This window comes from Ornithodoros turicata, chromosome 5 (genome assembly GCF_037126465.1).
Source record: "Ornithodoros turicata isolate Travis chromosome 5, ASM3712646v1, whole genome shotgun sequence".
Taxonomy (NCBI): Eukaryota; Metazoa; Arthropoda; class Arachnida; order Ixodida; family Argasidae; genus Ornithodoros; species Ornithodoros turicata.
This window is the reverse complement of record NC_088205.1, coordinates 31,233,222-31,246,664: the sequence shown is the minus strand read 5'-3', so window position 1 is coordinate 31,246,664 and position 13,443 is coordinate 31,233,222. Positions and strand designations below refer to the sequence as shown.

Genomic DNA, 13,443 nt, shown 5'->3' with positions numbered 1-13,443 from the left:
GAAACTCATTAAGATTTTTTGTAAGGGATTTTCCATGTTTCGTGGGGTTAGGTGCGGTGTTCAGCCCGTACCCTTGCTGCTCCATCATCCACTGCGTCCATAGCCGATGGGCCGTACTTCTCCTTCGCCACATTACTGTTACGAAGACGGGCGGCGTTCGCATTTTAATCGGCATGATGTAGTGCCGAACGCAAAGCCATGATGAAACAAGCCAGAGAATGGGCAACAAGAAAAACACGAACATACGTATATGTTTGTGTTTTTTATGTTGCCCATGCTCAGACATGTTTCATCGTGGGTTTCGTCCACCAGCTAACCTGCATTTACGCAATTTGATCAATCACGAACGCAAAGCCTTCAGCTCCATGATTTATATCTGTGGCGCAAGTATTCTTTGCTGCAGAACGAAGGCGGCTTCATTTTACCGTGTTTTCCCTAATCAAATACTCACTTTTTTTAAAATAGGCATTTCGTGCATTTCTTTCGTGCCAAGAACAATGAAAAACATTGCATATATTGAGGATATTTACATTATATTTCGATGCTTTTCAGTGCATAAGTTGCATGTATATTTCGGGAGCTTTTAGTGCTCGCACTTATCATGATGCGAAAACACTTGACGCAGACGACATACTTAGAACACATTTACACACTTTTAAAGCAAAATTCGATGCGACTCGGCTTTCCCGTCTGCCATCATCTTTCATGGCCCGCTCTCAATGTGCTGACTATACATCCGTCGCTGGCGGAGATGGACCTGTATCACTGTAGCCCTTAAGTGGTCTCCGAGTATCGCATATACTAAGCCAACAAAACTTAACTAACTTAAACTAAATGTGCAATTCACTAGGGAAAGTACTTTCCGTTGTAATTTGTACTCTACTTGAAGTACAATTTTGAGGTAGGTTAATCACTGACCATTGTCGTCGACAGTGGTGTTTAATCCACACATAATCATACGGGACGCCGTAACGATGGATAGCAGGCGGGGCTAAAGCGTAATTTTTACAAATTTTTTTCGACTATTTTTGTTGCGATACTGTGCATAGTTTTTGTTGGGTCTGCGATTATCCGTGGAGGACATCATATTTCTTTTTAAAAAAAAGTGAGGTTCGCTTGGCAATTTTCAAAGTTCAATTAAAAAAATTAATTTACCGCAATTTAAAATTGTCCAAAGCCTTTCTCAATGATGACAAAAGTTTCCAGAAGGTAAATACCGAAAGTTCGACAATCCTCCGGCGAGTACGTCGCCAGTTATAATTTTTTATCACCTTAGGTGAAACACCCTGTATAGTGTGGCTGGGTTTGAGGCTCTTGTGGCGATGACATGTCCTTCCTGCGCGTGTGAACAAAAACGTCAGTTTTCTTCGGATACGGATAAAACAAATAAAAGCAGTTATTTTTTGCAGTCAAAATATGAACGGATTTTGGCAATCATGACACTAAGAGTTGGTTTGGATTGGGTTGAAAAAGAAAAAAAAAGGAAAGATGTAGAGGTTGGCCCTACTCTGCAGTTGGGCAAGTTACGCTACCGGATTTCTACTGGAATATGTGTTCCACGAGAGCCACGAGGAAGGAAATCAGAGTGAACACAACTCAGCTGGCCGGTCACCGAGTGCTTTCCGGATGTCAAAAAGTCCGTTGACGCATCTGTCCAATGACTCCTATCTGTCCAACAGTACATCACGACTTCCTGTGTATCGCTTGCCACTGAGCGGTACGTGCTCAGTGTCCTCTAGCATTCTGCATAATATGCAATTTGGTGAGGAACGCGATTGAGACTAGAAGATAATCTCATTGTGTGTATGTACTGCATGCTACTTTTTTTTTTTTTTGGGGGGGGGGCACTTTTACGACAGTACGATCTAAGATGACGTCGTTGCATTTACAAAAGGGAAGTTAGAAAATTGTGGACACTGCAGGGGGAAGTTGCCGCGTTGTGCCTAAAACTAAAAATATTGGTTCGACTTCCTCAATGTTCAATTTCTTCATTTACTTTTCTCTACCGCCATCACGAATGTTCCCTCGTTGCTGCATTGTGAGGACATACGTGGTCATAGTGGACATTGGTCACGTGGTTTCTCCAAGCTTTACCCTCTCCCAGGCACAGAGGCAAACTGTCGTAGTGTATTAATGCAGATAAGATTGCGGTCTGCTTCTTTTTAAAGAAAGCGCTCCTGCAGAACGATCCGCATCTAAACAACAACAACAACAACAAATAAGTAATGATGATGTAGTGGGATGTTTCGCCGCTTAGGCGGCATCCTATCCCATTTCTTGAGGGGGAGAAGATGGTGAATGATGATGAATGTTCTAAAAAGAATTACAGGCCTACGACCACGTCAGAAACCACCAGGTATATACGAAAAATGTCTCTCTTCTCCTCATCATCAGCATTGTCTTCATCTTCGTGGCACTGAAGAAAGAGCGACAACACGGCAAGCGAGCGTCACTATTTGCGCGCGCTCTATTTCTACCAACATATTATTCCTTTCATAGGGCTCTGGCAAAAGGGAGAGCGGGTCACTAAAAACTAGGTAGAAAATAGCTACCGAATGTAATGCAGTGCGTCGCAATTTTGAGGCGGGAATTCGCACGTTGCTTCACAGAGCAGGATTTGGTTGCTTTCATGCGTCTGATCGTTTAGAGCCAGATGGCCATCACAACAAGAGGCTGTTAGAATGGAACTTATGCAGTGAGTAGCAAAATGCGTTATGACTCTTGGATGATGTTCGCGAAGGGCGCATCTGAATGTAATGACTTATGTAAGCTCTTACGTTGTTAAAGTTGTTTACGTTAGTATTATTCCTTTACTTATTTAACTGAGGGTAAAATAAATAAATGTATCTGCCTTAATTGAAAGAATAAAGAAGTCGCTGGAGTAATTTCGTCTGCAGTGCACGGAAAGAGATTATTATTCTATACGACAATAATAACAATGGAACATGACTGCAAATAACAGTGAAGGAATAATATAACGTTGTTTTCAAACGGTCTAGCCCGAGCATAACACCTGCGAAAAAATAAAAAAAATAAAAACTCGATAGATGGTCTTAACGACTGCCTCGTGATGATATGGGCGGCAGCCTACCGACACTTCGTAAAAATGAATGGCCTTTCAGGGCGGTGGCTTACGAGCCTAATAGCCTGGCGGTCTTTTACACAAAGAGAGCAGCGACGTGATTTTGTACGAAAATTTTGCAGTATGCTACAGTGTCTGAGGTGTGTCAGTAAGCCATATGTCGTGGAATGCGCGCAGATGAAAGAAAGATTAATTGCGTCGCGGAGTTTGATCGATAATATGTCCGATGAACGAGGTCAATAGCCGTGTCATTGTAAATTGTTGCGAGGTGCAATAGCTGTCGTTCCCGTCTAACATCCTGCAGGAGGAAATTTTCATATGACTTCAATCGGGGCGGTTCCCACTTCGCATCGTCAATGCACTCCTAGTTTTCCTCACGCACGCGAAGCAGCAAAAACGAAATACCGACGCTTGCAAGAATCGCAGGGCTACTTTTAGTGTCGTAGGGCCTTCCTGGGGTTACCGCCTAGGTTCTTCATCTATTTGAGGCAACTTATGCCGTTCTCTCAAAAATAATCGTCACGTTGGGTGCAGTGAGCTGTCGGTCCTTTTATTCCCCCTTGCCGGGAAGGCAACGCGTCGCAGAAAGACCTTGTCGAAACTCTCCCGAAGCGTCCCATCTGTTTCGCAATTACACGACACAGCTCTTTCGCTCCTGCGATGAGTTCGTTGATCTTGGTGTCGAGATGCTGACGAGCCTTTAACGAGCGATCGTCAGCGGTTGTCGGAGCTTAAAGACGCTTAATTTCATTAAGGCTGCCGCGCGGAACCGCCTAATTGAAGGCGAACGTCACGATAAAAGTTCCCTTCGACAGAAGCGTTGGACTGATAAATGCTTTTTCTGCACGTTCCTTCTTTTATCTTTTGGACAGTAAACTTTCCCGACGATTTCACGGGAACAGAGCAAATTAAGTTGCGTCAGCTTGCCGGACGACAGTGTTTGTGCAGCCGTTGATCTGTGAAGGGGGAATATTGCATTTTGGCCGCAGCTGCTGAGGCACTCGGAAACAATGTCACCGCACTGTCTCAACTGTCACGGCACATATCTTTCATTTACATCAAAAAAGGAATCATGATCGAGGGTTTTGCTTGCATTTTCCAGCGAAGGAGCTGCATCAGAAGTGCTTCGCAACTTACCATGTAGCCAAATGAAAATTGAATAATCAATCGCACTGTACTGTTTTCGACGAGGGTCGCTGTTTGACGAGTCAAGTAGTACCGTAACTACCATGAGGATTGGGATTGGATGGTGGCCCGCTAACGAAACTTTGTTTCAGAATACCGCTCCCCGCTAATTAACTAAAATGTGGCGCAATACTAGCGTCTTTACAAAGTCGAAAATGTAACGGGATACCGCTGCCGCTGCCAAATAAAAGTAACGTCAATACTCCAATTGAGTGATGGCAGTTGAAGAAAAGGCACCATCAGTGGGATCTTCAAATGCCATCATTCAACTGAAATATGCAACTGGGCGTTCTGAGGCTTGTGTTGTGTTTGTCCTTCCATGTTGAATTCCTCATCTACTACACCGTAACGTAAATATTTCGCGCTATTTTCCCGCTACCTACCCTCGGTGTTGAGGTTACAGCCAAGATTACTGATATCGTTTCCGACATTAACATTAGACAGATTTCGAAAGTAAAACAAAAACAAAAAAAAGAACTCCGCCGAATAGCATGTTCTTAGCCAACCACCATCCCGGATGACATCGTTCTGCCCCCTGATTGGTTAAAAACGGGAGACGTACGCCTTATTGCCCACCTCTGTGAGGCCGACAACGGCCAGCTCTTTCAGAAGCACCACCACCACCACCTTGTGACATGTATGAAGTTATGTTAATTGTCAAAAAAATAAAAAAAAGGCATACTCCCTGCTCCTCAAATTAGGAGTGATAAAGGTATAATTCTGTGGAATAGTTGGCCGTCATCCTGCTTTGTGGCGAAGTTCTGTTTTAAGAGTGTACACTGTACAGTCTTAAAAATGAACTTCACCACATAGCACGCTCCTAGCCAGCCACCCGAGTGTCTTTTTCATTCTTTTCTTGTTTTTATTTATTTATTTGTCTTTTTGTTATTTCTTTTTCTTTCTTGTTTATATCTTTCCTTTTCTCTTTTTTTTGTTTAGGGAATAGCAAGCCGGCGTGCTGCATGGCTGACCTTTCTTTCTTCTTTTTTTTTTTCTGCCAATAAATCCCCCCCCCCCCCCAGCCATCATCCCGGAGTGACATCGTTCTTTCCCCTCATTTGCTGAAAACGAGGGGGTGTACGCCATTTTTGTGGCATTATGCAGTTCATAATTGCCACAAAAAAGGCGTACGCCCCCAGTTATCATCAAATCAAGGAAGTTGTCAGGATGACGGTTGGCTAGGAGCGTGCTATGCCTAGTTTTAGAACTGTGACAAATTCTGTTTTCTTTTTTGTTTGTTTTTTGCTGGGAATAGCAAGCCGCCGTAGCGCAGGCTACTTTCGCCCCTTTCTTTTTCATAATAAGCATATCCCCCGCTTTAGTTTTTAGAGTTTGTACAGTACAGTGGTTTTTTTCATTGGTCCCTATCACTTTCTGGTAAATAAAATAATAATAATAATAGAGTACCCATACGCTTTGGAGACCCAAGGAAATAATGGGTCGTCACTGCGCATGCGCAGAACCCAAAGAGTATTATGCGCAACGCGCAATGACATTTCGTGATGAACGTTCTGTGATCGTTTGAAATGTTTCAAAATGTTTCGCAAAACATCGAAATGTACAACATGCACGCAAGAAACTTGGATAGATTCTAAGATAGTAGAAGGGAATTGCATCATTTTTCGGCATTATGTTCAGTGGGGCTTAACTTATGAGAGTAGGTGAAATCGAGAAAGGTCGCGAGACATGTCCGCCTGAATCACAAGGAAATGAAATAGATAGGAAGTAAAAAGCTATTTTGTCGGTGTCTAGCTTTTTTTCTCCTTTGTGTTCGAAGTCTTCTATATTGTTGAAAATAGTTGTTGCGGTTGTGGGGAAAGAGTGCGTGGAGAAATAGAACAGAGGTCGGTAGCAATGTGGGGGAGGTAAACATTTCTTCCAGTACCGTGTGCAGGTGATTTCCGGCAAAAGAACCCCTGCTGGTCGAAATTATCAGCAGTCCTGCCCCCTGCGGCACGTGCAGCATGTCGCCACACTATAAGGCGAAGACATCTTAGGTGTAAACCTTCTTCAATTGCCTTATATAAAGAGTACGCCGCTACCCGAATTTCTAACAGAAATACTTTTTCCAGTACCAATTTAAAATGTAGCGGAACCGCTACTCCGCTGCTGAAAAGAGTAGGGAATATGGTATAAAGGCGCCACTAGTAGCACCGCGCGCTACCTTGCCTAAGCTACTAGGGCCTAGCAGCGCTACTGCTGCAGCTGCTTGGCAGAACACTGGCGCAACGTACATTTCTGCTCCACAGGATATTCATTTCAAGCAGTGTTGTACACGCCACCAAAACTAAGTAACATAATAGCGCCACCCGCTACCAACGAAGGTATATGCGATTCAAATCCGTTCAATTAGCCAACATGTAGCCGAAATACACCACAACTTGCAGTCGAGACAGTGTCTGATAACCAATTAATGCCCCAGTCAAAATGTACGTGAGTATCCCTTCGGTACCTTACGTAGAGCGTACCGGACAAAGGAGTGTCACTGATATGCGTTGTACTTTTATTATCTGCGTACATGATACAGCCGTACCTTATAAGAGTTGTATGCACCTGTAGAGGAAGATGGTCTTCCTCTACATGAGTCCTGACCGGCGATGATGGAATGTCCCAGCGGGCAGATGTGCGTGGCCTCACGCTAGGACGGAGCCGGGAGAACTGGCTGCCAGGCGCAGTGGCGCGCGCCAGCAGAGGCACGTCGTTGTCATCATCGTCCACGGGCCGCCACATACCTTATATGGACTCTATAAGATTTCCTGTACCATGTCAAATAAAAAATACATTTTTGCAAAATTCCGCTCCTTAAAATGTTTTTAAGGGGTACAGCGTTTATGGGGTAGACGAACATAATATGAAGGTTGCAAACGATATTGGGTATGCGTATTCAGCGGTCCAGAAAATTAGATACTGTTCACGTGTTTGATGCACATTTTAGCGCGCTGAAATGTATACGCGCTCATACTTTTATATTTTCTACCTTTTAGGGTATAAGTCGCGCTGCAATACCTTTTACATTTTAGGGTGTAAATATATATCTTCACGAAAGGTATAAATGGTTTATACCTTATTGGTGTATAAACTATACCTGTGTGGCCGTATATCGGAGTACTATCTTTGCAAATGAGTTTACAACAAATTAAAAAAAGGGACTATAAAATATGCATTTTAATAACAACAATCACCACGAGAGGGAAGAAAAGGAAAAATATAAAATAAATCGATAAGTAAAGGAAAGGAGAGATTCAGATTGATTGATTGATTGGAGAAGAGAAAAAATATTTTGACACTCACAGACACAATACTCATTCGCAAAGCATGGGTGTCAACCGGAATAGAAAGCTGGTACACGTTACTCGATAAAAGTAAATGTAGGAGAGTTTTAAGAAAAAGCTTTCAGTGAGCCCTACACTCTTAAAAATGAACTTCACCACATAGCACGCTCCTAGCCAACCACCATCCCGAATGACAACGTTCTCGCCCCTGATTTGTTGAAAACGGGAGGAGGAGCCTATTTTGTGCCGTGCATAGTGGCACAAAATAGGCTCCTCCTCCCGTTTTCAACAAATCTACCAAACAACAAATCTACAAACCAACAATAAATCTACAAACAACAAATCTACAAACAACAAATCTACAAAATGATGTGTCGCTTGGTGAATTCGGCCTCGGCCAGGACAAACCAGAGGGCTGGGTCGTTGTGCCAAAAGCTTGGCAGTTTGATGTCGGTAAAGTTGACCTGGGCAGAACCAGTGGCCGGATTGTGATCGCCTTGGTGTGGGTCCATGGCTTAATCTTGGTTGCAGGAAGGGATGTGGTTCGTTCGGGTCACCAAATATGTGGGAGCTAGTAAGGAGCAACCACACTGGGACAGAGGTGCGATGGGGCGACAGTTTATTCCTGGAATGAGCGAGCGAGAATGATGATCGAGATCGTGTGCGTGAAAAGGGCATGCTGTCCGTCTTCATTTACGGTACACTCTTAGAAATGATGGTGGTGGTGGTGATGGTGAAAGGGCTTGCCGTTGTCGGCCTCACGTATGTGGGCAACGTCACGACTGACGCCCTGGGGAAATATGCGTCCTGGGCCGACTTCTAGGGGAACTGTGCCGACATATGTCTGAAAGCGTCTGAGGAAAACCCAGGAAAAACCCCAGACAGCACAGCCGGCACCGGGAAATGAACTTCACCACATAGCACGCTCGTAGCCAACCATCATCCCGAATGACAACGTTCTCGCCCCTGATTTGCTGAAAACGGGAGGAGGAGCCTATTTTGTTCCATTATGCACGGCACAAGATAGGCTCCTCCTCCCGTTTGCAGCAAATCTAAGGCGAGAACGTTGTCATTCGGGGTGATGGTTGGCTAGGAGCATGCTATGTGGTGAAGTTCATTTTTAAGAGTGTAGGTGGCCGCCACACGTTTATTAATTAAATCACTGTTTAACTGAGATGATACTATCTCTAAAAAGAAACATTAATGTGATGCGTCACGTTGCGCAAGTAAGGGTGTACAAAACGCAGAAGGTTAACACGAAAGTCCCTACACTCTTAAAACAAAGCTTCACCACATAGCACGCTGAAGGCCAAACATTGTACGGAGCACAGCGTCGAACCGAAACGTTTGTCGGTTTGTTTCGGGTTCCGATTCGGCCATAAAGGTTCAGCTCCGGAGTTCACATATATCGGTTCGATTAACCGGTTCAGAGACTGTAAACCGGTTCGGAACCGGTTCGAGGTTCTAATGTGCTAGAAAATTATAGGTAGCCACTAAAAATGATACAATATTTCTTAGTTACGTTTATTATGCATTTATTTCTGTTTTTCGACCAACAGGACCCCCTTTCATCCCTTCCCTGAGCAACGTGCCGCCAATCTAGACAGGCAGACCGCTCGAATCCCCCCCCTCCACGCCCCCACAATTTAAATTGCAAAAAAAAAAAAGACTGAAATAAAGTGATATGCCTAGATTATAGAGGTAACACGTCATCTGGAAGTGGAACGTATTTTTTATGTAGCATCTTCATATGGCAAATGCACTCTCAGACAAAAGGGTGGAGTAGTTACACCTTTTAGGAGGTAGTAGTTGTCGCATATGTTGTGTTCTACCTGTTCTACCTGCTACCTAGTAATGATAGGGTGATAGGGATAGCAATTTGGATATATGATAATTGCTTTTGCCACCCTTTTACACCCTTTATCAAACGCTATGTGGTGGTAACTACTGTGGTGGTAAACCTAGGTGGTAACTATAGAACTTACCACATTTTTACACCCTTTTTTCTTAGGGTGTGGACTAGTCAGTATTGCTCAAATGAACTTCCAACGTCCCATTGAAGTCTCAAGACTTGCCTTCTTGAGACGTCACTAGGTTGATGCACTAACATGTAGTTGGAGGGACTCCACTCACTGAAACTTGCATTCACCTCCGTGTGCCTCCTTTCGCCTTCTTTGCGTCTGCGTTCTGACAGACTGGCACAACTTCGGCCTACGTCTAAGTACGCTACACCGCAGCCGCCGCTGTCAGCACCAGGGCACTTCCAAGTTGCAAATGACTGAACTGCTGTAACAGGCGAGTCGCGGCACACTTGCAGCAGCATAGTGGCTCTTTGGTTACGTTTTTAATGTTCCACATGATGTTGTTACAATGCACTGCTGCTGCAAACTTTCGAACAACAACAAACAGATAAATTAATGATGATGAATGAGGAAATTCGCCACCTGAGATGCGGTCCAAGGTATATTTAAACAGGTAGCGCAACTCCCATAGGCCTCTGTGTCTTCAGAATGCGCCATGATTGAGACGGTCAGCGCCATCCATCCGTTGCGCGGACTACTACGATTGTAAATAAATGACGTCAGAGGTGCCGTCACCAGTATGAATAATAAGTATGCACGTTTGCATTGGCCCACTTCGCTTGCTTTGTATCCCTTTTCAGCGCCCAGTCAACAACAATACCAGACGAGAACACGGAAAAATAAAGCTTATCAGGTTTAATGAATCATATCAATTCCAAATACATACGGTTATCACAGATTTTGACAACTCCAAACAGAAAGGCATCGTGATGACCATACAGAAATTAGGAAGGCTCACATAAGGCCCATTTCTTACCTAGAGCTATACGTACACCTAGTGATTAGACATTTGCATTTATTCAATGAGTGGCCGGTATAGGTCCATTGCAACAAACCACGACATCGTTGGTGCACAGTTGGTTCCTGCTAACACTCACACTATCATGGCCACTCGTCCCATGACGAAATTTTTTTTTTCGCGGGCCCAGCAACAGGGGATGCATTGTATTCATCTGTTTACACGTGTTAATCTTGGTCTACAGTACGGAGATGTGAACGTCGATTCCTGGTTTACCTAAAGAGTGTACGAACTCCGTATTACAATGCACGGACACACGGTACGGATACAGAGACGCACGGATAAACACCCCCAACTGTGACACATGCCCATAGGAGCAGGATACGGAAATGTACTCGAGTGGTAGATGATCTCGTATATGTGCACGAGCGGGGCAACAGAAGCTTGTTCTACATTGAAATTATGAATAACCTATTAGTACACACACAAGCGACGCCCATGTTGCAAAGTTTTTCTGTTTACAACAGTGCCTCTACTGTCAACACCCAGGATCGCTCGCGCCTCTTGCTGGTGGCCTTGCCGATGGGTCTGATTTGGTATTTTCGCTAGTTTTCGCTACCAGTTTAGATATACCTTGTGCGGTCCACTATGCCCCAAGGCACAATGGGCAGGATGGGATGTGTCCTTATGATGAGGCGATGAACGACACTGAATTGGGGTCGATAGTCAGTTGAGTCAGTGAGACATCAACAGAACGCTAGGCAAAAACAACACACAAAAACACACATACACAGCACAGAGGTACGCAGGCACATCATAGGTTAGAGAGGGGACCGGTGTCCCGGAGAAAAATCTGGAAGCACTCAAGAGCTCGGCGATGGTCGGTCTGGTTAGACCAAGGGCCGAGGATGGTAGGAAGGTAGGGCGAGGGTAGGAATGATAAAATATGTTTTTGTATAAGCGGCGGCGAGAGGGTGGAGGTGAAGATGAAAACTGCTCGCCGTGGTTGGCCACGGTTGGCGACGAGAGGATAACTTCCTTCACCCTTGGCCTTGTATGCCCCGCGCTACCGAATGGACCGCCAGATCTCGAGTATTATGTCACATAAAACGGATGTCGCCACCAGACGATGGGATAGATAACAAGCGGCACACACCAACCCGAACCGGTTCGGTTCCCGTTCAGCTCCAAGATGGCGCTAGTAATTACGGTTCAGTTCCAGCTAAAAATAACAGTTAATTCCGGTTTTCGGTTTCGGTTCGGTTCGACGCTCTGGTTCAGAGTGATACCTCTATCACTCTTGATTTGTGGAAAGCACGGGACGTACGCCTTTTTGTGGCAAATAACATGTGTGTGTCAAAAATGGCGTACGCCTCCCGTTTTCAACAAATCATGGGAGAGGAAGATGTCACTCGAGATGATATTTTGCTAGGAGCGTGCTATGCAGTGAAGTTAATTTGTTGAACTCACTTTGAACTCATCAACTCTGTTGCCCCCCCTCCCTTTTTTTTTTTTTTTTTTGCCTATAGTCGTGACGATGCCCACTCGTGTGCGGCCAACAACGGCAAGTTATTTCGACCCTCCCCCTTATTTTTAAGAGTGTACTACCGAAGCAGGACAGACACTTGGCCCAATATTGGCTAGACGTCGGCAGAACTGGTCCAATATTGGACCAGTTCTGCCGACGTCGAATCAAACGTTCGAATCAGAAGGCGTAGTATTAAAATAGCAGGCGTAGTAAATATCAGAAGGCGTAGTAAAATACAGTTCGCTAGGCTATCAAAGCTATATTATTCACTCGGTGCCGACATTTTCGGGAAACTGGATTGGATTGGATTGAATAGGATATCCTCTGGCGACCTACCAACATAATGGATTTTGCGACCACTTTTATCGGTGTCATCTGGATGGAGAGGGGCATGTCGGGAAGGCGCAGAACAGCAGAAGTGCTTGCTAGCAGAACTGATTGGCCGGCAGAACTGCTTGTTCGAACAGAGTGTCGGTATTATACGTATTTTAACTATGAAACATAACAGGATTGAGTCAAGCACAGGCAAAGGTGTGCATATGAATAAAGGTCTGTCATAAAATGCAGGCATCAGTAGCGTTCTCCTTCCTGTATGCTTGCGATCGCTGTCTTTACTTAGCCTAACAAGGACGACCAAACACATTCTTTTCACGTAAACATCGACACTGTATGGAGCGTAATTTAAACGTGATTTGCAAGATAATTGCAACAGAATATACACTTACGGAATAAAATTAAAGTAGTTTGTGAAAAAAAATGAAATTCTCGCTTCGCCGTTTCCATCCACGCCGCCATTTTGGGGGAAAATTTTGGTGTCATGGCGGCCCGCGTTGGAAACAGAAGACAATGAAAAACGCTCAATTTGATTGACAGGTCGAGCCTCTTTTTTAGGCTCCTGCTAATGGCCAGACTCACTTTTGCATTCGCGGCAGTGATATGTCATATCTTCTCCAAAATGTACACGTATATTGATTTAGACAGGCTGATATCATTTTTACGCGAGATTTGCTAACTAACTGTGGGAACTATCTCAAAACAGAAAAGGGGGGGGGTCGAAGTAGCTTACCGTGTCTAACAACAGAACCTCACTGCACAATATCCCCAGAACCAGTGGTCATTCAGAATGGTATCCTTCTCTTTTCTGTTAATCAGTTAATACATTTATGTGCATTGGCATCAAGTAGAACAAGGGTCAAGAGGTAGTTACAAGCAGATAAACACGACACTTAGAGACCCCATGCCATATACCGTATTTTCGGGTGTATAACGCTCGCATTATACATTTAAAAAAGTGTCGCGAAGAGGCACTGCGCGTTATCTACGGGAGCCTCTTCCCGGAAGGTCGACTTTTAGGGGGATGTCGGGCGACTTGCCTGTAGATATTGCCACACGCGGGGTTCAATGCGGCGCGTCTTTATCTGGTTATGAGGGGGTAGACATTCGAGAAATAAAGGACAGTAGACCTCCTAGGTCCTGCGATGGATAGCTGCTTCGCCTTGCAGCGGCATTGCTCCTGACTGAGGGCGACATAGCACGCATGAGCCAGCTGAGGGTCA

General features: G+C 44.6%; 1 protein-coding gene across 1 annotated transcript in view; it reads left to right on the top strand.

The window, feature by feature from the left end:
* LOC135394289 (leucine-rich repeat-containing G-protein coupled receptor 5A-like) overlaps positions 1-13,443 on the top strand; it is a 372,926-nt gene that overhangs the window by 178,723 nt on the left and 180,760 nt on the right. The gene's annotated exons all lie outside the window — the stretch shown is intronic.